The sequence below is a fragment of the Macrotis lagotis genome, chromosome 7 (assembly GCF_037893015.1).
Source record: "Macrotis lagotis isolate mMagLag1 chromosome 7, bilby.v1.9.chrom.fasta, whole genome shotgun sequence".
NCBI lineage: Eukaryota > Metazoa > Chordata > Mammalia > Peramelemorphia > Peramelidae > Macrotis > Macrotis lagotis.
This window is the reverse complement of record NC_133664.1, coordinates 73,976,112-73,998,457: the sequence shown is the minus strand read 5'-3', so window position 1 is coordinate 73,998,457 and position 22,346 is coordinate 73,976,112. Positions and strand designations below refer to the sequence as shown.

At 37.9% G+C, this 22,346-nt stretch overlaps 1 protein-coding gene and 1 pseudogene across 2 annotated transcripts in view; both read right to left on the bottom strand.

Annotated features, from left to right (window-relative positions):
- CCNY (cyclin Y) overlaps window positions 1-22,346 on the bottom strand; it is a 319,673-nt gene that overhangs the window by 294,279 nt on the left and 3,048 nt on the right. The gene's annotated exons all lie outside the window — the stretch shown is intronic.
- LOC141493539 (complement component 1 Q subcomponent-binding protein, mitochondrial pseudogene) lies at window positions 7,248-21,420 on the bottom strand (annotated as a pseudogene).

Sequence of the window (22,346 nt, the reverse complement as noted above, 5' to 3'; positions counted from 1 at the left end):
CCTTCCACATCCAATGAGCTGAGAATGAATGAAGTTGCAACCAGTACTGGAAAGGTTGGTAGGGGAGGTTCTGTCATCAGGGGAAAGCTAGATTGTAGTAAGAGTTGATAGAGGGGAAAGAGTGGGAGAGGGAAGTTTGTGACTGTGGAAGAGGCATTCCAGAGGGCACATTATAAGAGTTAAGAGGAATGAAACTTTGTAGTGGGAGGATTAGGGGCTGTGAGGAATTGGGAAACAGGAGTGAGGAATGAAGTTTGAATGATCTTCTGGAACGTTCATCATTGATAAGAAAGTATTACTCCTATACCCTCAAAGGACAAATGCAGGAGATGGTAGGCCTGGAAGAAAAACCTTAAAGAAAGCTCTGTGTTTTTAATCTTCATAAAAAAATTAGAACTCAGCTAAAATCTATATAACCTAAAGACTAAAACTGCCATCTTTCTCCAATATGAAAATAAGCAAGCACATATTTAGAACATTTCCTTTTCTTCAGTTTAACAAAATCAATTTAAGCCAAAAGCAATATCCCATAATGAAGATACTATATAGGGAATTTGGGGACTGAATAAAAATGCTGATTTTATTCCAAGTTACAAAAAAACTAAGATAGAAATTCTAACAGATTTTTCCCAGTAAAATAGTAGAGGGAGAGAGGAGTAGGGAAAGAGAGCTCTAAGTTAAGTTCTCTGCTGTTTTAACTTCACCAAGATTACTTTTTAAAGAAAATTATGTAACACACAAGCCAAGAAATTTTGAACTTTCAAGTTTGCAAAAGTCTCAAAGGTAAATCATCTGAAAGGCTAATTAAATTTAAACCAACAATATGTACTTTACCTTGTTGGTTCTCTCCGGTCCTTTTTCAAATACTGACCCCAAGCCAAACCCCAAGCTTCAAGCTCCATTACAACGAATCCATTCTAAACTTGCTTTACCAGAGAATGCCTCTGGTGTTCTTAAATATGAACCCGAGAAATTCACTCCCAAATTTAGATTTATTATTCAAGTCCAGCACCACAATATTTTGATGATTTTTCAAACTGAGTCCTTTTGCTCCCCACTAACCATTTAGTTCTCTAAGATCTACCAAACTCCTATTTCTACTGACAATAAATGCACTGACAAAAAGTGTAGTTCTTGGGGAAAAAAAATAGAAACAATCAAATAGAATGAGATCTCTCTTCTCCATGAAAAATAACTATTGAAAAGGAAGAGAAAAAGTTAAGATCTTTTTGCCATCATAAAAGTTCCCTTGCAGGCATTATGTCAGTATAGGAGATAGATTGGCATGTAGATAAAAGCACAGGAGAGCTAAGATCCAACTTCATGATGCCAATAATTGGTTGGAATTTTGGGGGAAAATCACTTGACCTCTTGAGGTCTGTTTTCTCACCAGAAAAATGAGGTGAGAGGAACTAGTTGATCTTTGTGATCCTTCCAGTATAATATTCCATGAAGGCTATTTTCCAGTACTTTAGAAAAGTAATATATCCCTTATAGCTTTCTAAGAATCTCTTAGTTACTTGATCAACAATCCAAAATACATTACATTATGCAAAATGCACAAACAAATGTTTATCAATGTAAATATAGTTGCCACTAAATAAGAACTTGAGAGCAGGGGCAGCTAGGTGGTACAGTGGATAGAGCACTGGCCCTGGAGTCAGGAGGACCTGAGTTCAAATCCAACCTCAGACACATAATAATTACTCAGACACTAATAATTACTTAATCCCATTACCTTGCCAATAAAAAAAAGAACTTTAGAGCAAAGATCAGTTCATATGTCACCTTCTTTAGAAACTTTCTCCCAGTTACTGATATTCTATGTCTTCTCAAAGTATCACAAATTTGTTTTATCAGTTTATATTATATACAGCTTCATGTTCCAAATCTCACAACCACTACAACCATCTCCCCATCAGAAATATTTCTGGTTTTGCCTTAAGATCCCAAACACCCAAGAAAATGACTGGTGCAGTGAACTAAGTTTAATTTTTACTACTACAAAAGCTTGCTATCCAGATGCATTTTGTAAAATAGAAGATTTCTCTTCATAAGTAATAACTTTCCCAAAAAAATTATACAAAATCCCAGGTTTCTCAGATTGTCCAAGTGTAATAGTGATCCTAAGTACTTTCTTAAACCTCAGACTCCTCAAAAGCATTACAAGGCTCCACTCCCATTTGATACACTCTGATTTAAATTACTGTGCTCTCAGAAATCAACAGACTGATGACCTCAGTTCAAAGGCTATTAGAACCCACTAGAATAGTTCACAGTCAAGCCTTTTCACTTCAGTCAATTCTTATCATGAACTTCAAAGCAAGTGGGCAAGAATGTGTAACTTCTGACCTTTGATTTCAAGAAATTCAATTTCATTCCCTTTCTGTCTCACTGACAGTAAGTATCTCAGAGATTAATCAACTGCTGAAATAATCTCATTTCCAACTTTATTTTCTCCCTAAAAATGATTCAAGCCAGTAGTGTAGCACAAGTCTCTAAATCTCTGCTACTGGAGGGCTGATAGCTGGTTTGAGTTCAAAAGTTCTTGATTTTGAGAGGGTTCAAGTCTTACAGGTAAGATGTATGCAAGACAGTCAGTTCATGAAATATAAAAGGTAGTGGAGATATGAGAAATAAGGTCATTAAGTCAGTTCTATATAAAACAGATCTGAGAAACATCTACCTATAGATGATAATTGAATTCACAGGATCTTATGAGATCACAAATAAAATAATATAGTGAGAGAATAGAAGAGGGCCCTAGGCAAAGCCCAGGGGTTAGCAGACATAACCTGGATGAAGATTCAACAAAGATTGAGTGGTCCACCACACAGGAGGAGAACCAGGAGAGAGCACTGTAGTGAATACTTAGAGAAAGGAGAGTATCAAGAAGAGAAGTGTGATCAGTGGGGTCAATATATGAAGAGAGGTCAAGAGGAATGAAGATTGAGGGAAAAGCCATTAGACTAAGCAGTTAAGAGAACATTTATAACTTTGGAGAAAGGAATCTCAGTTGAATAATGATGTTGAAAGGCAGATCAATGAAAGTTAAGAAGAAATAAGAGGAAAAGAAATAGAGGCACCTATTGCAGATAGCTTTCTCAAAGAGCTTTTCCACAAAAGGGAGGGATGATATAGGATAAGGGCTAATGGAGACAGCAAATCAAGTGAGGGTTTTTTTAAAGATGGAGGCACATGAACATGACAGTAGTTGTTAGGGAAACAACTAGTAGATGGGAAGAGATTAGTAGGTGTGAGAGTGGAGATGATAGAGGGGGGAATCTGCTCAAGAAAATCAGCTGGAATGTGCAGCTCGAATTGTTTGCCTTAGTAAAATCAGGGGCCGATTCTTTGTATGAGACAGATGAAGGAGGAGATAATGGGAAAGGTAACTGACTGATGTGAGATAAGTGGGGAAGAAAAGGGAACTTCTGGTGAAAATAAAAATGTTTCTCAGTGGCACAATCTTACCTGTATCAGTTTTGTAAGCAAAACAAAATAAGGAACTACTCAATTTAATAAATGACATCCTTCAGCATTTGAAGGAAAGAGACAGTCAATCAACAAAGTTTTATTAAAGGCTTTTTAACCTTTAATAATTACTATGTTAACCACTAGGAACAAAGCCCTCAAGGAGTTCACACTCTAGAAATGTAAAAGGGAACTGAAAATTAGTGGGGAGAACTATACAGGGTGAGCCCTAATCCCAAGAGTCAAAAGCAGAGCCAGGAGAGAAACAAAACAAAACAAAACAAAAAAAGGCTGATCTTCCTCAAAATGAAGGCCCAGAAGATCAAAGAGATATAAGTGAGTGGGGAGGCCAAAGGTACTAAGGAAAGTTCCAGAGTAAGAAAGTAGCGAGAAAGGACAAAAGGAGGTTATGTCCTTACTCGGAGTAGTGGCAGCCCAAAAATTAAGAGCAGGAAGAATGCGTAATATAAAAAGAATCAAGGGAAATTACTTTCTGCCATAAAGACTAAATCTGTTGTTTTAATTGATACAAAATTCTGAGATGAGGAACTAACTCCACCAAAGCTGTTTAGAACTTTCTCAACAATTTTATAGTCTTAGAAAGTTGCCAAGAGCACAGAAAGATTAAATGTCTTGCCCTGAATCATATAGCCAAGATGTCAACATCGGGACCTGAATTCATGCCCTTGGCTCCAAGGTCCCTGCCCACTCTCTTCATCACATTTCTACCATTTCCATTCAATAATATAACCATCTGCACTCCCTAAGCACAGAAAAAAGTTTAAAAGGGAGAGTAATTAGAAAGTTCATGCTATGTGCTTCTGTGGTCTTTGACCTTTGGTCCTGAGGGTGACTATTTATATAAAGGTCTCTACCCTGACTACTGCCTTCCTTAATGATTTGCATTTCTCCCAAGAAAGTCAGACTTGTCAGACATTTTTCCATATACCAAGGATTCTAACTGAGGTAAAAGCATAACTTTAAGGAAGCAATTAACCTTGGGAATAAAAGGATAAACCAAAGCAAGATCCATACATTTCCTAACCATTCTTCACTTACTTCAATGGATTCATAATAGATCCCTCATACCCATTCACCCTTCTTATTCCATGCAATTCTTATACATATTTTGCCATAAGTTGTCCTGTATATGCCTTCCTCTAAGTCTTTTAACAATCTATGAGGAAAAAAAAATTTATGAGAACCAATGAAGCCTACAGAGTTGTCCATCATCAATTCCTTCACTCTTGGCGTTACATGTTAAATCCAGCTCCTTTTCAAATCATAAATGCCTTGATTAATATTCTTGTTGGGCACAAATCAGTATCAGAGTCTCTTCACTGTCCACTAGGTTACCCTATAACTTTCACTTTCTAGAAATTCTGGTGTCTCAAATCATACAACATCAGAAAGAGAGAGAGAGAGAGAGAGAGAGAGAGAGAGAGAGAGAGAGAGAGAGAGTTGATTTAGCATAAGGGAGTAATTTAACAAGACTAATGGCTATTCAAAAGTAACAGCCTAGCAATCAACACAGGAAAAAACAAATGAATAAAGAATAACTATCGAAGTTTTAACATAGAAGTGCATGGGCAGCTCACTGAACTAGATCATAAATACATCTTGAACGCGAATTGTAAATGGACAACAAGTTAAACCCAGAATTAAATAAGATGAAGTGAACAAGCTGTATCACATTTGCCAAACTGCACAGTGCTTTCAAAGATCCCAATATGTTCCAAACTGCAAATCTTTTGCTGAGTTATATTAAGTTAACTTCAGGTCATATCACAAATTACAATTTAAGTAGGTAATGGAGACAGGTGATGTCCACCACCATTTAAAAGTGGATATTTCCTTAAGTGATAAAGATAACAGACAGGGAGCTGCCCAGCTGCAACTAATTTTGGAAAAACTACAAGGCCAAAGACCAAATTCCCACAGCCAACCATAAAAATACACATCTGCAAAAGACAGTGCCCAGGAAAATACTAAATCTCTTCCTAGAATGAGTCCCTGTCATCATCCCAGCAAGGAAACTTTCTGTCAGATCTAGACTCTTTATTCCTGTTCTTCCAACTCCTATGAATCTTCTACCTCTTTGCCCTAAAATGAGCACCAGGTCCAGCCAATAGCTATGCCTTTCTCCACCTTTAATCCCATATTTCCAGTTCCTCCCCAAGTTGAAGTCTTTCCTCATTTCTTGACCCAAGTGGTTCAAATGAAGGTGTTCAGCACCTGAACCCATGATCTGTTCCAACTCCAACCTTTAGAAATCTCATAAAGATTAAAAACAATTCAGGGGTGGCTAGGTGGCGTAGTGGATAAAGCACCAGCCTTGGAGTCAGGAGTACCTGGGTTCAAATACAAGCTCAGACACTTAATAATTACCTAGCTGTGTGGCCTTGGGCAAGCCACTTAACCCCATTTGCCTTGCCAAAAACCTAAAAAAAAAAAAAAAAAAAAAAAACCAATTCACTAACTTGACAACTTTGGAACATAACCCACTCAAGAGCAGAGGGAAACAGGACTCAAGGATAGTAATAAGTCATCCAACAAACATCATGTGCCTGGGACTTTGCTAGAGAAGGAAATATAGAAATAAAAATAAAACAGTCCCTTGCCATCAGTGAATTTATATTCTACTGAACATTGGAGTCCTCAAATCAAATCTGGAGTAAAAAGCTCAATATCTATTTTTTTTAATTAGATCAGCCAGGAAAAAACACCTATCATTTATTTCTTAGCACTCACAAATAGAGTTCTTGCCATCAAGGCTTTTCACAACTCTACATACTTGCCTTTCTCAGAGCTTTATCTTCAATAGCTAATTCCAGCTAAACCTCAGTTAACTTCCTTCTTTTCACCTATTTCCATCCAAATACATTCTTTTGAGACATCCTGTCTATCCAGAATGTTCCTTTTCTAAGACATTTCCACTTAGCTTTCCTTTAAGTTTTAACCTTAGAAGATTAATAAGCAACAGAAGAAAAAGAACAAATCAATCATCCCTCTTCCTAATCTCACTCTATCCCTCAAAATTATGTAAGTAATTTTTGTGTTTGTTGGCAATGAACTTTAAGGTGAGATACAGGAAGGAAGGAAGGAAAGAAGGAACTATTTACATAATAACTGCCAAGCAGAAGCACTTAATAAAGATATATTACCCACAAATCAGTTATTCTGTGTTTCTGTACCTATAAAGTAAGAGGGCTTACCGCTACATTTTAAGTAAATTTCATGCTCCTATACAATTTTTACAAAAAATCTTGTGAGCTTTCTTATTGTATTTATTTTGTTTTTACTTAAAAAAAAGAATGTCATTTGTTATTATGAAGACAGCACTGAATTTAGAGTTAGAACACCCAAAGTTCAAATCCCATATCTGTCAAACTTCATGTACTTTGTCTCATTTTCTTCATATATAAAATGACCACCTATTGACTAGTCTCTGATGTCCCTTCCATCTCTAAATTTGAGGTCCACTCTCATACAAATTCCTGCCCAATCCCTACCAGAGAGAATCCTAGCCATCTTCCCTTTGTACAAGTCTCCTAGGACTAACATTCTCCTGTCACTGAATGGAGAGGAATGAGGAGAGGAAAACGGTATGTAGTCAATGATGAACTGCCTGACTTGTCAGTCCTTCAAGAGTCTCAGGGAATTTGATTCTAGAGGACTCATGCCACATTACTAGTAAGCCTCTGCCTGTACTTCCTCCTCCCTCTTCCCTCTCCCTTACTTGCATACCTGTTTTCATTCTCTCTCTCTCTCTCTCTCTCTCTCTCTCTCTCTCTCTCTCTCTCTCTCTCTCTCTCTCTCTCTCTCTCTCTCTCCCCCACTCCCTCAGCTTTCACAGACCAGGTACTACCACCAAATTCACATCCTATCCATACTATGGTGCTAAGCCAAAAAATAAAAAATAAAAAATAAGGAACTCAAGCTAAAATGTGATCACAAAGGAACATGCAGTCTGGCGAAAGATGGGGAAATAACAATATTCACATAAGTAAACAAAGCAACTAATTTTTAAAAAGAGTAGCTTTCTTCCCTTTAGACTTTCTCCCAAATGGTTAACACCTAAAAGGACTTGGATATAATTAATACAGCCCTTCTGGCTAGGCCCTTTCAGACTTTGCTTCCATAAATATAAAAAGCTAGCAAATCAGATTGTCAAAAATAGAAGCTCATTTCTAGCAAAAACAGGAATTGGACACAAACTAACATTTATTTTAAGAAATAAATAACCCTTGCATCTTTCTCAACAAAAAGCATAAGTAAGATGCAGGTCACCATCTTGCTAAGTGCCACAGAAACGCTGCTCAATGATCCTTCTGCCAATATAGACAAAGCGGTGCTACATATATTAAAACTGTTTCCATCACCAGCCAACCTAACACAGGAGGAAGTAACTGCTGTGGGTAAACAAAAGGAGATGGAGTCATGGAAAGTATCAAATTATCCATTCCAAACATTAAAAATAATGCTTGCTATCCAAGAAATGCAATCCAGATGAGTTTACAAACCTGAAATTCCCAAACATGCATCTTGACAGATATTTTGATAAAATGGACTTCAGTAGGGTGTGCTGCAAAAACAGCAGGAAGATCACCTGAAGATACTGTAAGTATGAGACCCCTGCATACAGACTTGGGCACCAGGAAGTTACAGAAATCATTTCATTAATTATAACTGTACTTCATTGTAGGGTTAGAACCAAGGATTTTCACCAAAGTCCTTAACAAAACTCAATATAAGAGATACAGTTGTAAGTAATACATCTCTTCCCACTCCTGTGTAGAGGTGAGGTATCCAATGGTGAGATAAATTGTCAGATTTTTTTCCCCTAATATTCCTCTTTTTCTTTATTAAAAAATAAATATTCCATTGCAAACAATGACTTTCTAAGAAGGTAGAAATATAGTACAGGCAAAACAAATAAAAACAAAATATATAAATCAAAAATACATTTTAAGAAAAAGAAATAAATAAATCACTAAACATTCAGAAGGGGAAAAGAACAGACTGAACCCAGACCATTTTTTTTGAAGTTTTTGTTGATTTTTTTTGTTAGAACCATATATTAGATCTATCAAATCTCTGTGATCTTATCACCACCCCCATAAACTAAAGTATCATCTCTCTCCTGATGATACCCACATCTAGATACCAAATCATCCCTCTCCTCAACTTCAGTCCCCCCCCCTTCACCAATGCACTGATGGACATCCTCATATGGATGCTGCATAGACCTCTCAAAAACAAACCTTATAACCTTCTCTCACACACAAACACACACAACATATATGAGCCTAACTTTTCATTTCTTTTGAGGTTACCATCATTCCTCTATAGGTCTGCAACTTCAGAGTCATCCTCAAACTCTTTCCTCTACCTCATTCTGCAGTCAATAAGTTGCTGATTATTGTCAGCTTTGCAGCTCTCATTCTTTCCCTTCTCAACCCTAATTCAAGCCCCTCCTCACTTCTCACCTCAAAAATTGCAATAACCTAATTAATAGCCCTGCTTCTAGTATCTTCGCTCTCTAAATAATTCTCTAGAGAGCTACCAAGATGGTCTTTCTGTAGTACAGATCTTACCAGATCACTCAAAAATCGTGAACAATTGATTCCCTATCATTTCTTTTTTTTTTAAGGGTCCAAGCAGTTTTTTATTTTCATCATTCTGTGGTGGTGTACAAAAACACTAGGAGAGCAAGTAAATAAAAGTGGGTTAGGAACATAATTGATATTTATGTCTGCCAGTATTTTAGCTGCCTTTCCCATGATAGCTTCTAGATGTTCTAGGTCCACATGGTCTTTCTGCCTCAGCCTCCCTACTGACACTTGACAAAGCCTTTCAGATCTTCCAGGAAGCTGATGTATTCCTGGTGTTCAAGGACTGTGATGAGCTCAATGAGTTCATCTGCAAATGTGTTGAACACCCCATGGTCAGCCAGGAAGTCCATCGGGTGGTCATACAGGGCCCAGTCCAAGGAATCTGTGTTCAATGTGTAGTTGGTATCCTTCCAGTCAGATTCACTGGTGGGTTGAAAACTCACTTCCCGGATGGAGAAAATGTCACTCTCATCCTGTTCTTCCTGTCCAACCTCATTCTCTGGATAGTGGCAGTCCAAGACAAGGGCCTTCTTGGTATTGTCCTTCACAACTTCCACCACAAAGTTTGGGGTTGACGTAAGTTCAGGCTCTTGCTGTTCTTGGGCTTTCTGTCCCTCTGGTGGCTCATCATCAAAGGTTGGCGGGATACTGTTGTTAATATTGAATGTGACTGTGATCCTCTCCCCAGCTAATCTCCGGATTAGCTTGGCTTCTGTTCCTTGTACATCCAGTTCCCAATCTCAGGCCATTTTGGGGAGAGATTTGTGTTTCTGGATTTTCCTCTCCTCTTTAATTTCATCTGTCAGAAATTCAGCAAAGGCCTTGTCTCCCTCGGTGTGGAGGCCCCCGCACGTGCACGAACAGAGCCCGGGCGCGCTCCAGGGCGGCTGCAGCAGGCGCGGACCCTCCGGGCCCGGCCCGCCGGCCACTGCTCCCAGGAGGCCTCCGAAGGCGCGCGTGGCTGCGGCCAGCGCGGGCCGCAGCGGCGGGAGGGCGGCGGGGCGCAGGGCCCGGGCCGCGGGGTGCAGCAGCAGCGGCGGCAGCAGCGGGCCATGACCGTCCCTATCATTTCTGTATCAAAATAGAACCCCTTCAACTTAAAATTTAAAACAATTCACACTCTAGTTCTAGTCAACCTTTTCAGACTTCTTTTGTGTCACTCCTATTTATTTACTCCATCCAAAAAACATATTTGCTGTTTCTCAAGGATGTTCCACTTTCCCAGGATGTCCCATAATGCTTAGAAAGCATTCTCTCCTAATTTTTCTCTCAAAATTCAGCTTAGGAAGCAACTCTTTTCCTTGATTTCCCAAAAATGTTAGACTTCTCTCCCTCACTGAACTTTCTTGTAAAAACTTTTCTGCTTCTCTCACAGAATGAGAGCTCCTTCCTGTAAGGATTTCTTTCATTTTTGTCTTCACTTGTGTCCCCAGAGGAGGACTTAATTGAATGGGGCAGCAGCTTCTCCCTGATAACTTATACTAGTTTCATCACTGACCTCTGAATAATGAACCCCACCCCCCAATCTCACAGACCTGATTTAGTTTAAAAGACAAAACTTTACTAAAGGGAAAAGAGGTCTCAGCAAAATAAGATGCCAAGCTTAAATTACCAAGCTAACAAAAGAATTGTTCTTTTAGATAACACTCTCTTACCCAGTCCATTAGGCAAAACCTAGTCACCACCCCCCCATAAAGTCAGGAAGTGACAATGAGTATTTAAGATGACCAAGAATGCATAAATGCCGTTCCTATCGATAAGATCCAATATTTACCCAATACCCGGCAATTAGCTAATCAATCTACTCTACATAGACTTGCCGTCATCTTACATATTATAAAAAGACTAGACTTTACAATGACTTTGTGTTACTCCACCCCTAAAATGATCCCTGCACCTATATTTACTGGAAGGAGATGTTCCAGGCAAAGTCTTATTGGTGGGAATAAAGCTGAGGAAGCTACCTGTTTTTGGAATGGGAGAAAAGCCACCCTGGACCTGACTTTCAATGAAGTATCTTTCTTCTAATGAGATGAAAGCAAAAAAAATAATCCTTGTCCAAAATGGAAGTAGTAGCTATGAAGGTGGGCTGCTTTTACTATCTCCCCTACTAATATGAATCTCATCTGAGTTGGGCAGCACCTTTTTCAAAAGAAATGGCACCAGGACAGCTAAGTAACACAGTTGATAGAGCACCAGCTCTGAAGTCCAGAGGACCTGAGTTCAAATCCGACTTCAGACAATAATTGCCTGGCTGTGTCACACAGCCTTGGGCAAGTCACTTAACCCCATTATCTAAAATAAAATTTAAAAGAATTTTTTAAAAAAGCCTTAAGGTGCAGCTAGGTGGCACAGTGGCACCAGACCTGGAGTCAGGAGTACCTGGGTTCAAATCCAGTCTCAGACATGTGATAATTACCTAGCTGTGAGGCCTTGGGCAAGCCACTTGCAAAAACCTAAAAAAGAAAAGCCTTAAAAGAATTGGCACCAGGAAGAATACCAATCAAGTCTCAGATTTGCCTCCTTTTTCAATCCCTACTCCTACCTTTTAAAAAAAAATCTTTTTTAAACTAACATTTTAATTGTATTGAATACAATGTTGATTTGCCATTTAGAACTCTATTTTTTAAAAACCTGGATGTAGCTGCTCATAAGTACAAACACTGAAACTGCCAAGAATACAATTCTCCATGTCATGGCTTATAAAGTAAAGGGGGGGGGGGGGGGTTCCCAAGGCTTCCTTCTGCTTCCATTGACAATAAATGGAGAGATTATTCACAAACATAGACCAGCTTGAGGTTGCACAGTTCCATACTGTTCCTTTGGAAACATGTGACACAAACAGATCACTAGTGCTAATAGAAACTTTCTTTCTTTTCCAATATCCACCCAAAAAAACCCTTTGAAAGACTCAGAACTAGAATTCCATTTTTTCTTCCTGAATCAATTTTAATTCTGGATTCAAAGACCTAAAGTCAAGGGGATCTAGCTCTAATGCCTACCTCTGACAAATACTACCCATGCAATCTGGTGCCACACACTATAAGTTACAGTTTAAATGGACAGATTTGCATCACTAGAAAGCATTTCCACACTAGAAGTTCCCTATACCCAAGAATGAATAAGTCTGAACAACAATAACAAAATCTGAAATGTTGGCTAATGTGAAGACTTCTGCTCCTCTTACTCTAACAAATGCAGGGATTTTGTTTTCTAGATAGAGACTGAAATGCAACTGAGAATAATAGTACACGTAAATCAGCATGGGTTGCTATGCTAACATGACCATAATTTGAAACTGTGTACTGGATTAAAAATTACCCTAGTTTTCTAACTTGTGGAAGATAATGTGTATTATAAATTTACTAGAATTGCAGCCCTCCCATGTTACTCAAAGCTTCAAAAAGCCCCTGTACCTAGAAAAAAGTTTAAAAAAAAAAACTCAACAACCAGGAGAGGCTACATCTGTGAGAAAATGTCTGACTGTACTAAAGCTCAGACAGCCTTGGAGGAGACAAATTACACATTCCAAAATGATTAGACACTATAATAAGTGTAAGCCTTCCTCTCTCTCTCTCTCTCTCTCTCTCTCTCTCTCTCTCTCTCTCTCTCTCCTTAGAAATCAAATGAGACAAAAATGATAGTAACAACAAAAGAGAAAGTTAAACCACATAGATCTCCTAAGAGAAAGCTCAAGCTAAAAAAAAAATTTAATTAAAAATAAAAAAAGTTCAAGTATTGCCTGGGACTCACCATGACTGCTTATATTTTTAAACATGTGTCACATTCCTGGATTGAGGTAAAACAAAAATGAATTCCTCAATGACCCACTAATGAAAAATACCAAATTCTTAAAGTAACATTAAGTACACCATGTCACATCTGAAACTAGCTCATACTTTCCATAAGTTTAAATCATCCCTTCCTTGCCAGATAGATTTTTTTCTTTCCCGTTAACCTAAAAACAGCAATAATCTTTGTACAACCTGGTTTGCTAATGCAGAGGAGCCAAACAATGAAAAAAGATTATTAAAAAAAATTAAATTTTAAAATTCCAAGAAGTTAATGAACAGGGACAGCTAGGTGAATAGAGCACAGGTTCAAATTTGGCCTCAGACACTTAATAATTGCCTGGCTGTGTGACCTTGGGCAAGTCACTTAATTCCGTTCCCTTAAATAAATAAAAATTTTTAAAAAGTTAATTAACAATATTTTTGACTCAGCTATATCACTATCAACTATACCATTAATTATATCTAAAAGATATTCAAAGGAGGAAAAGATTCTTTATATGTGCCAAAATATTTATAGCAGAAAATTTTTGTGCTTTCAAAAAAGCCTAGAAACTAAATAGATGACCAACATTTAAGGAATAATTGAATAAGCTGTATCACATAAATATGACATAGTGTGTGCTATAAAAAATAAAGAAGTATATGATTTCAAAGAGATATAGAAAGACTTGTATGAACTGATACAGAGAGAAACAAGCAGAACCAGAAGAACAATTTATACTAAAATATCAATATCATAAAAACAATTTGAAGATATAAACTAATGAATAATGAAATGAGGAGAAAAACAATTTATATAATAAGAACAACACTGTATAACAAACAATTCTAAAAGTTATAAAAACTCTGATCGATTTAATGACCATCCAAGATTCCAGAAGACCAATGATGAACTGTATCATCCCACCTCCTGACAAAGAGATGGCAAAGCACTAAATGTGACATACCTTTTTTTAAACACAGCCAATGAGGAAATTTGTTTTATTCAACAATGATTATCTGTTGTGAGGAATGTGATTTTCTTTTTTTTCTCCCAATGCAATTAAAATAGAAGGAAACAAAAACAGAGTTCTGTTCAATAAAGAAAATAAAAAAGGAAGACAGAGAAGGATGTATGACAGATATTTACATTTCTCCTGCCCCACCTGGATCCCAGTTTTCAATTCTTTTGGTTGAATTTTCCCCAAAATTAAGTCAGAGGATGGAACAATCCACAAAAAGATTTAACTTATTCTTCTCCTAGAGACAAAAGACTAAAAATACATAAAACCCAATAGTAAAATACTTGCTCCCAGGTGGGAACACCAAGGCTCAACTTAAATCAGAAAAGCAAAAATCTCTAAATAGAAAATTGTTGAATATAGCAACCCTGAGGTCATACATTTTCTCAAGGAGAAGAAAGGATTTGGTGGACATATCCTTAGTCTCAAGTCCTCAATCTCTGTTGTTTATATTCAGGTTTCTTCTGGAGCCCCAGAGTTTCAGTTAGAAGACTTACAGGCCTACCTTAAGGAAAATAAACTACCAACATCCCTTTAGCAAATAAATCACCTTGAAAAATAGTCCATAGTTAAGGGCTGCCCAACAAGCATTGAAAAGTTAACACAAGACTGACATTCCATGAAGAGAGTTCAACAGAGATTTATTAGCAAAACTGGCTAGAGAGGCTACAGGGAATTGACTAGAATTGAGAGTGATAATGTACTCTAAGCTAACAACAGGTACTTAGGATATAAATAAATAAATAAGCCAACCTAAAGCCCCACCAAAATGGAATCCACTATTCCAAGCTGATGTCCTTAAATTGACACTTTTCCCTAGTAATAAACCCATTCACTCTTGCATGGCTAGACTTGTTGGTTTCAATTTCCATGGGTTTCCGGCAAAATCACTTTTTGTTTGCATTCTCAAGCCTCTCTCTGGTTTCATTTTCAGAACTCAGCCCTAACTGCTACCTCGCTGGCTGAAGTGAAAGGAAAGAACCAAGCTCCCACCTGGCACTTTCCTCCTTCCCAATAGCCCTGCAAGGCACAATCATCATTAGAAATTCAGAGACAATCCTGCAGAAAAAAAAAATCTTAGCTTTAAGACAAGACTCCAAGTTTTTCTAAGAAGAGGCAGGGTCTGGACCTATTTATTCTCACACATTTTCCATATACTTGTAACTCAATTTGACATGGCATGGATTTACATCAGGCAGTGTCCTGGGGCAGGGGGAGAGAGAGAGAGAGAGAGAGAGAGAGAGAGAGAGAGAGAGAGAGAGAGAGAGAGAGAGAGAGCGTCCTTGCCCTCAAAGGGTTTACATTCTACTGTGATGAAAACAGAATGAACATATACATAGAAGTAGAAAATATATACACAAAGTCATTTCAGGATGATAATATAAACACAAAGTCATATCAGAGTGAGGGGAGAGGGGCAGCTGCAAAGGAGATAGGGAAAGAATTTTATCCCATAGTCTGCATTTGAATTTCGTCTCCAAGTAAATTACAAATTCTCCCAAGCAGGAGTGAGAAGGGAGTGTTGTGCTTTGGCTGAGATGGCCCATGTGCTAAGTCATTAGAGGAAAAGTTCTCTCTACTACCTAATCACCCACCCAAAAAAGGCAGGGAAGTTAAGCCTCAGAATCATATCTGCTGATGAATTATCTATATATCTATCTATATATTGTATCTATATATGTATCTATATATTGTATCTATATATGTACCTATATATTGTATCTATATATGTATCTATATATTGTATCTATATATGTATCTTTTTGTAAATTTTTTATCTTAAATTTGAAGACAAAATGAGAAAAGAAAAAATTACCATGTACATAGCAGACAATAATAAAGGATTCAATATGAAACACCCAATTTCCATTTCAAGAAAACCTATATTATGAATACTACACATTATTTCCAAAGCTGCCCAGCTTTTCTTTGCTTCCTTGTTGGTTTTCTTTTGTTCTCTGCTATGCAATTTTTACTTTATTTTTTTCCCCTTCTTCCCCACCCTCTAAAGAAGGTTGCAATTAATCATGGACAGATATATACATACACTTAGACACAAATACATACATATTGATTTATTTGCAAACATATACATATACACATACATATACATATACACTCATACATATACATATAAGATATGCTGGGGCAGCTAGGTGGTGAATAAAGCACACTGGCCCTTGGTTCAAATCCAGCCTCAGATACTTAATACTTAATTAGCTATGTGACCTTGGGTAAGTCACTTAATGCTATTGCCTTGCAAAAAAAAGAGAGACTGTACTATGTTTATTTTCTCCTATCATCTGTTTCTCTGAAGATGTATAGAATATTCCTTCATATAGCCAAATCTTTCCATGTTTTTCTAAACCAACAGCTCATCATTTCCTACACTACCACAATATTCTAACCTAATCACAATCTATCTTAGACATTATCTATGACAGTCTTTTCCCAGTTTTCTGCATTCCTTCTGTTCTTGTCCACATGGGTTTTATTTGTACAAGAAAATTGTATTTAAAATAATTGAAATTACCTTTTTCACATTTCATCAATGCTCTTACCTTACAGTATAAAGTCTGATACTGCTGAATCTACTTCTTTTACATCTTTTTCCCTCCTTGTTTCTTTGAACTTCCTGACTGCCTAATCTTTCACATGAATTTTGTTATTTTTTTCTAACTCAGTAAAATAACTTTTTAGCAATTTAATGGGGATGACATGAATAAATAGATTAGTGAGGTAAAACTGTCGTTTTAAAAATGATGTTGACTTTACCTACCCATGAACAATAAACATTACTTCAATTATTTAGATCTGAGTATATTTGTATAAGAAGCATTTTCTGTGTAAGTTCAGTTTTGGCAGGTATATGGCTCAGGTATTTTAGAACCATCTAATTATTCATCTGAGCTAGTTCATTTCTGAAAAGGTTTTATTACTCCTTAGATCCTCCAAGAGTCTTGAACATAATACACATAATAGAATAACTCAGAGACATAGCCATAGCCTACCAACCCACAGACTACCAACCAGGCCCCATTCAAACAGCAATGGAAGGGTTCTATCCTCTGTTTCTTACTTTAACATTGTATGAAACTGAGCAAATGGGACTGAAATGACTTGCAAGAAAAAGAGGAAATCCAACATTTGTTACTGACAATTATAATATGGATGCAATTATTTTAGAACTAGGGAACATCCATTCCCAACCCCTCCTTTTAATAAATGAGGACTCAAAAGGCAGAAAAGTAAAGTAACCTGCCCAAGACCACAGGGTTATTAATTGGACTGAGGGAGAGGGAAGGGGAGGGAACTGTTTAGAGTTCAGGTCTCCAGACCCTCAGCTCAGCAGCATCCTTTCCACTGAACCTGAGGAGGCCACTAGACCTCAGAAAGTCTGTGCTCCTTTTGCCAAAGGTTAAATATAATTCAAATTCTTCCCAAGACAAAGGCCCAGACTATCTACTGCTACTTAGAGAGATCACCAGGAAGTACCATCAACTTCTGGAAGCTAGGCTTCAATAATTTCCAGCAAGTTTTATTTTGAGTTGAACAACACTAAAAACATATTTTCATAAAAACATAAAATAAGGAGCTCTTTTTTGGTTTACCCTCTTCCAACTCCAACCCCCTTTCATATTCAATAGGGTATGTTTAGTCATCAAAAGATTTCTTTCTGGAAGACAAAAATATTATTTAAAAGCCTCGTCTTGGAATTTCTCCAGTTTTTCAATCTTCCCCCCAAATCTTTGAAAAAAAAATATGCCATTATTTTGCCTTCTTACATGTGTGTGTATATGAGTATATAGGTATATGTTTACAGTTAAATCGATATGTGTGTATATATGTCCAAGTGCATGTATATATCTGTCCATGATTAATTGTAACCTTCTTTAGAAGGGTGGGGAAGAAGGGGGAAAAAATCAAGTAAAAATTGCATAGCAGAGAACAAAAGAAAACCAACTAGGAAGCATGTCTGTGGACATCTATCTCCTTCAAGAGACTATACAGATCCCTCCACACATAATGTGTGTGTGTATCCACACATATACACACACATATATATATATATGTATTTATGCATGTATATCTAGGTGGATGAAATCTGTATGCATGTATGCATACACTTATTTATCCTATTATTTCATCAGTATGGAAAATCCAGTCAAACAAACCTACTTGCTCTTTCAAATACAGGACCTTCCATTTCCAGCCCCTACTAATGGAGGTGGCCAACTGATCTGCCATTTGTAGTTTTAGAGGGTTGAGTGGGCTTCTAAGAGGCTAAGTGACGTGCTCTTAATTACATAACTAGGGTAAGTCCAATTTAGAATTTGAACCCAGCTTTTCCTGATTCCCTTGCCAGCTCTCTATTCAATAGCCACACTGCAAATATTCAGTCAAAAAGATAATACCGAACTGCAAGCCAAGACATACTTCTAGCATGACAATATGGTCTAAAGAGCAAAAGGCAGGAAGCCAAGAGGGCTAAGTTTTAATATCTCATCTCCCAGTAACTAACTACATCACCCTGGGGATACAGTAGAAAGAGCATTTAATCAAAAGTTAAGATATCTATTTCCTAGCTTTGGCCTGGCATTAAATAACTATATGACCTCAAGCAGATTCACCTCCATTCTCTGAATCTCAGTTTCCAAATTTATTAAAAAAAAAAAAATTCCAGCTAATTGACCTCAAAGTTCCCTTCTAGCTTTAAAAATTCCATTGAGTGGGGGCAGCTAGGTGGCACAGTGGATAGAGCACTGGTCCTGCAGTCAGGAGTACCTGAGTTCAAATCTGGCCTCAGACACTTAATAATGATCTAGCTGTGTGGCCCTGGGCAAGCCACTTAACCCCATTGCCTTGAAAAAAAAAAAAAAAAAAAAAGAATTCCATTGAGTCATTCATAGTCCTCTTTCTATCTCATCTGCAAAATAAAAACAAAAAATACTTGCCCTATCTCAGAGGGCTAGTTCAAACATAAAACAAGGTTTTAAAATCTGAAAATAACTATAAAATAAAAAAGCATTACATGAATACAAGATGCTGTCATTATAATCAGAAAGGGACCCTTATCTTCAAAGGAAGAATGGTGAAAAATTCAAACACAGCAGAATTTTGAGGTGGGAATTTTTTAAAACTTCAATATAAGCAGCTGTCCTAGGAGAATCATCATGACCATCGGTATGTATTAAACAGACAGAAGCAAAGAAAACTGCTGGGGACAAGAAGCACATTGAATAAAGCCGACAAGGTTTCTACTGGCTGCAGTTATATACATAATAAACTAAAAATGATACATGGGGATGTATTTGCTGTAGGTCACAGAGAACTGGAGCATTCATTAAATGCTTATTCCCTAAACTTTTCTGAACTTTTCATTTCTAACATGCTATTACTTTGTCCCATCTCCCCAAAAAAAGATCTCACATACTTTGAAATAGCAATATCTGCTTTAAGAAAGCAGTTTGGGTTTTTGTTGTTGTTGTTGTTTTTGCTACTGCTAAAGGAAAAATGGAATTGTCCGGCTACTTCTTTTGACTGCTGGTGGAATTCCAAAACGTTAACTCATCAGCTTCTGACTTTGAAAAATAATCTCCACAGCTCAATTCGGGAGTCAGGCCAAACTAATCCAATCTAAACAAGCCAGTGGTCTTACTCCTAACCTCTCAGAAAGCAAGGGCAACTTGCTCAATGAAGTGAGTAAATACTAAAAGTATTACTTACTGAATCAGATTTTGGGAGAACCGACAGAATGTTGTTTAAGTAGTGAATTAGCATTTCTGGGATTAGAATGGCATCATCTGAACAGTCTCAGCCAGGAATTATACAGTACTGCAGTGATGCTATCATTAAGGAGAAAGCTGCTGCCAAATAACTGTTCCCACCCCAGTCAGCCTTTCCTCTTGAAACAATAAAACTTTCTATAATCTACCCTACCATCACTCAAATTATCCCAAGCTCTCAAAAACAAAATCCAGAGACTTCCAAATATTCATTCCCTCTCCCCACCCTAGTCCATGATACTTAACTGAAACCTCTACTCAAACAAAAGAAAAACCATATTAAAAAAAGAAAGAAAAAGAAAAAAACACGATACTATCCAATTGTTTTCACAAAAACCTTCCCAGCTGTTAAACCAAAGACTTAGTTACAATTACTTTTTCTTGGTTTTCTTATTATAGGCATCTCTACATGATCAGACTCTTCTGTGTTTTTAATTAGGCAAATCTGTCCTTTAGGATTGAAAATCTCCCCAAAATGTAAATTTACATGAATCACAGAAGCATTGTTTCCAAACATGGAATGATAAGTCAAGTATAAGGGACTGAATGACAGTAGTCCACAACAATCTCATAAACTTGGAAACAAAGCATGTAGGAGTGTATGTGGGTAGGTGGGTGGGTTTCAACCTGAATAACCAAGGTTAAAGGAAGAGAAGCTTGAAATCTTAAAATTGAGGTATATTCTGCAGAATAGGAGAAAGTTACCACTTCTAAGAATTAGATTGTCAGTCTTCCCACATGATGAGAAAATAATAATTCCTTTTGTGCTGCTTAAATTCAGTTTTCTACTAAGATTTGAGTCAATGCTCCATTCTCAAACAGACAGGAATTGGATTATTACAACAGAGAAAGAACACACTTTTGCCTCATCAGTACTTTCATTCATGCAAACACAAGGAACTTGTATAGAAGAACAGTTACAGAGCCAATCAAATAGAAGATTCTTAGCAAAACCAAAGAATGAAGAAATCTCTGGTTGCAAGATATCTGAAAGACTGAAAATACCTAAAATTTCCCCTTCAAATTCTCCTGAACCAAAGACATCAACTAACCTCTTCCTGAATATTCCTGCTACAAGTGAGATCTAGGGCTAGCAATGACACAAAGAATAAAACCAACGGTTAATCATTAAGAGGGGGCAACAATCGGGGCATTATCTCCTCCAACTTTTCTATTGCAAAGCAAAGCAGAATTCCAGACTACAGTATGATTCTATAGAAAGATAATCTAACAATACATAATAAACTCCTTTTTAAGGTTTTGTGAGCCATTATCTGATTTAATCCAAATCTTTCTCATCTACTAATATTCCTGAAAATGTTCCAAAGAAAATTATATAATTTGTAGACAGCATGTGCTGAACAGAAAAAGGTTTTGCTCCATTTAAATATGTATCTATACATATGTGTGTGTGTGTGTATGTGTAATATTAACATGAAATCAGGTCAGAAAGGTTGGCAATCCAAGTCCATTTTCACTAACACATCAGTTGGAGTCCCACTGTACTCTAACTGAAAGGCAGTTTTCAGTAACTCCAACTCCAAAATGGGAGTTGACTCCCCTTGGAGTAATGGAAATCATTTCACCAGACAGATTACTTGGTTTTCCTCAGTCTCTCAGATATATAATGTGGTTACCCCCAGGGTGAAAAAGGCAGAAACTGAATCTCTAAGGTTTGACAGCTCTCACTTGTTCCATCATCTATGAAAAAGAAGGCGGAGGTGGCTGTCACCAGGGTCCACGGGTCCATCTATTCTGACCAACCCTAAGGCATCATCACCAAGACTGTCCAAAGCGCCGGTTCAATGAGGTCTCAGGTCAGGAACGTGGTGTTGTTTTTTCTGTCACTCTCCTGGTCAAAACTTCAGACTATGACAGCAACACCCATCAGCCTCCCCCAGAGAGCCAGAATACCAGTTTATAAACCCATCTCTTCTTCCCATTTGTTTTAGCTGAGGGGAGAAGGGGAACTGATGGGGGAAAGGGATGAAGAAGAAAGGACCCTTGGGGAGTGACATCCATCCTAAGCTTCATCCTTAGATTTATCTTTAGAGACTCGGGGGAGCAGTTGGAGGGGAGGGAAGAAAGGCCAAAATGGGGGGGGGGTGCCCCTCTTTCTTATAACACTATAACACCCCCCCACTCCCGAGTTGTTGCCCCCTTTTTTCAGGACACAGAGGCAGGACCTTGTGCTCACACACCACACAGACAGCACACACAACACACACTCACCCACAAACTGCACACACTGTACACTCACACACGCGCGCTCTCCCTCTCTCTCTCCTCTGTCTCTCTCATTCTCTCTCATTTTCTTGGTCTCTCTTGTCTCTCTCCCTCTCTCTTTCTCTCTCATTCTGTCTCATTCTCTCTCTCGTCTCTCCCCCCTCCATCTCTCTCCCTCTCTCTCTCCCCCACCCTCCCATCTCTCTCCCTCTCTCTCTCTCCTCTCTCTGTCCTCTCTCTCTCTCTCCCTCTCTCCCCTCTCTCTCTACTCTCTCTCCCTCTCTCTCCCCCATCTCTCTCCCTCTCTCTCCCCCCTCTCCTCTCTTTCTCCCTCTCTTCTCTCTCTCCTTCTCTCTCTCTCTCCCTCTCTCTCCCTCCTTCTCTCTCCCCCTCTCCTCTCTCTCTGTCTCCCTCTCCCCCCCTCTCTCCCTCTCTCCTCTCTCTCCATCT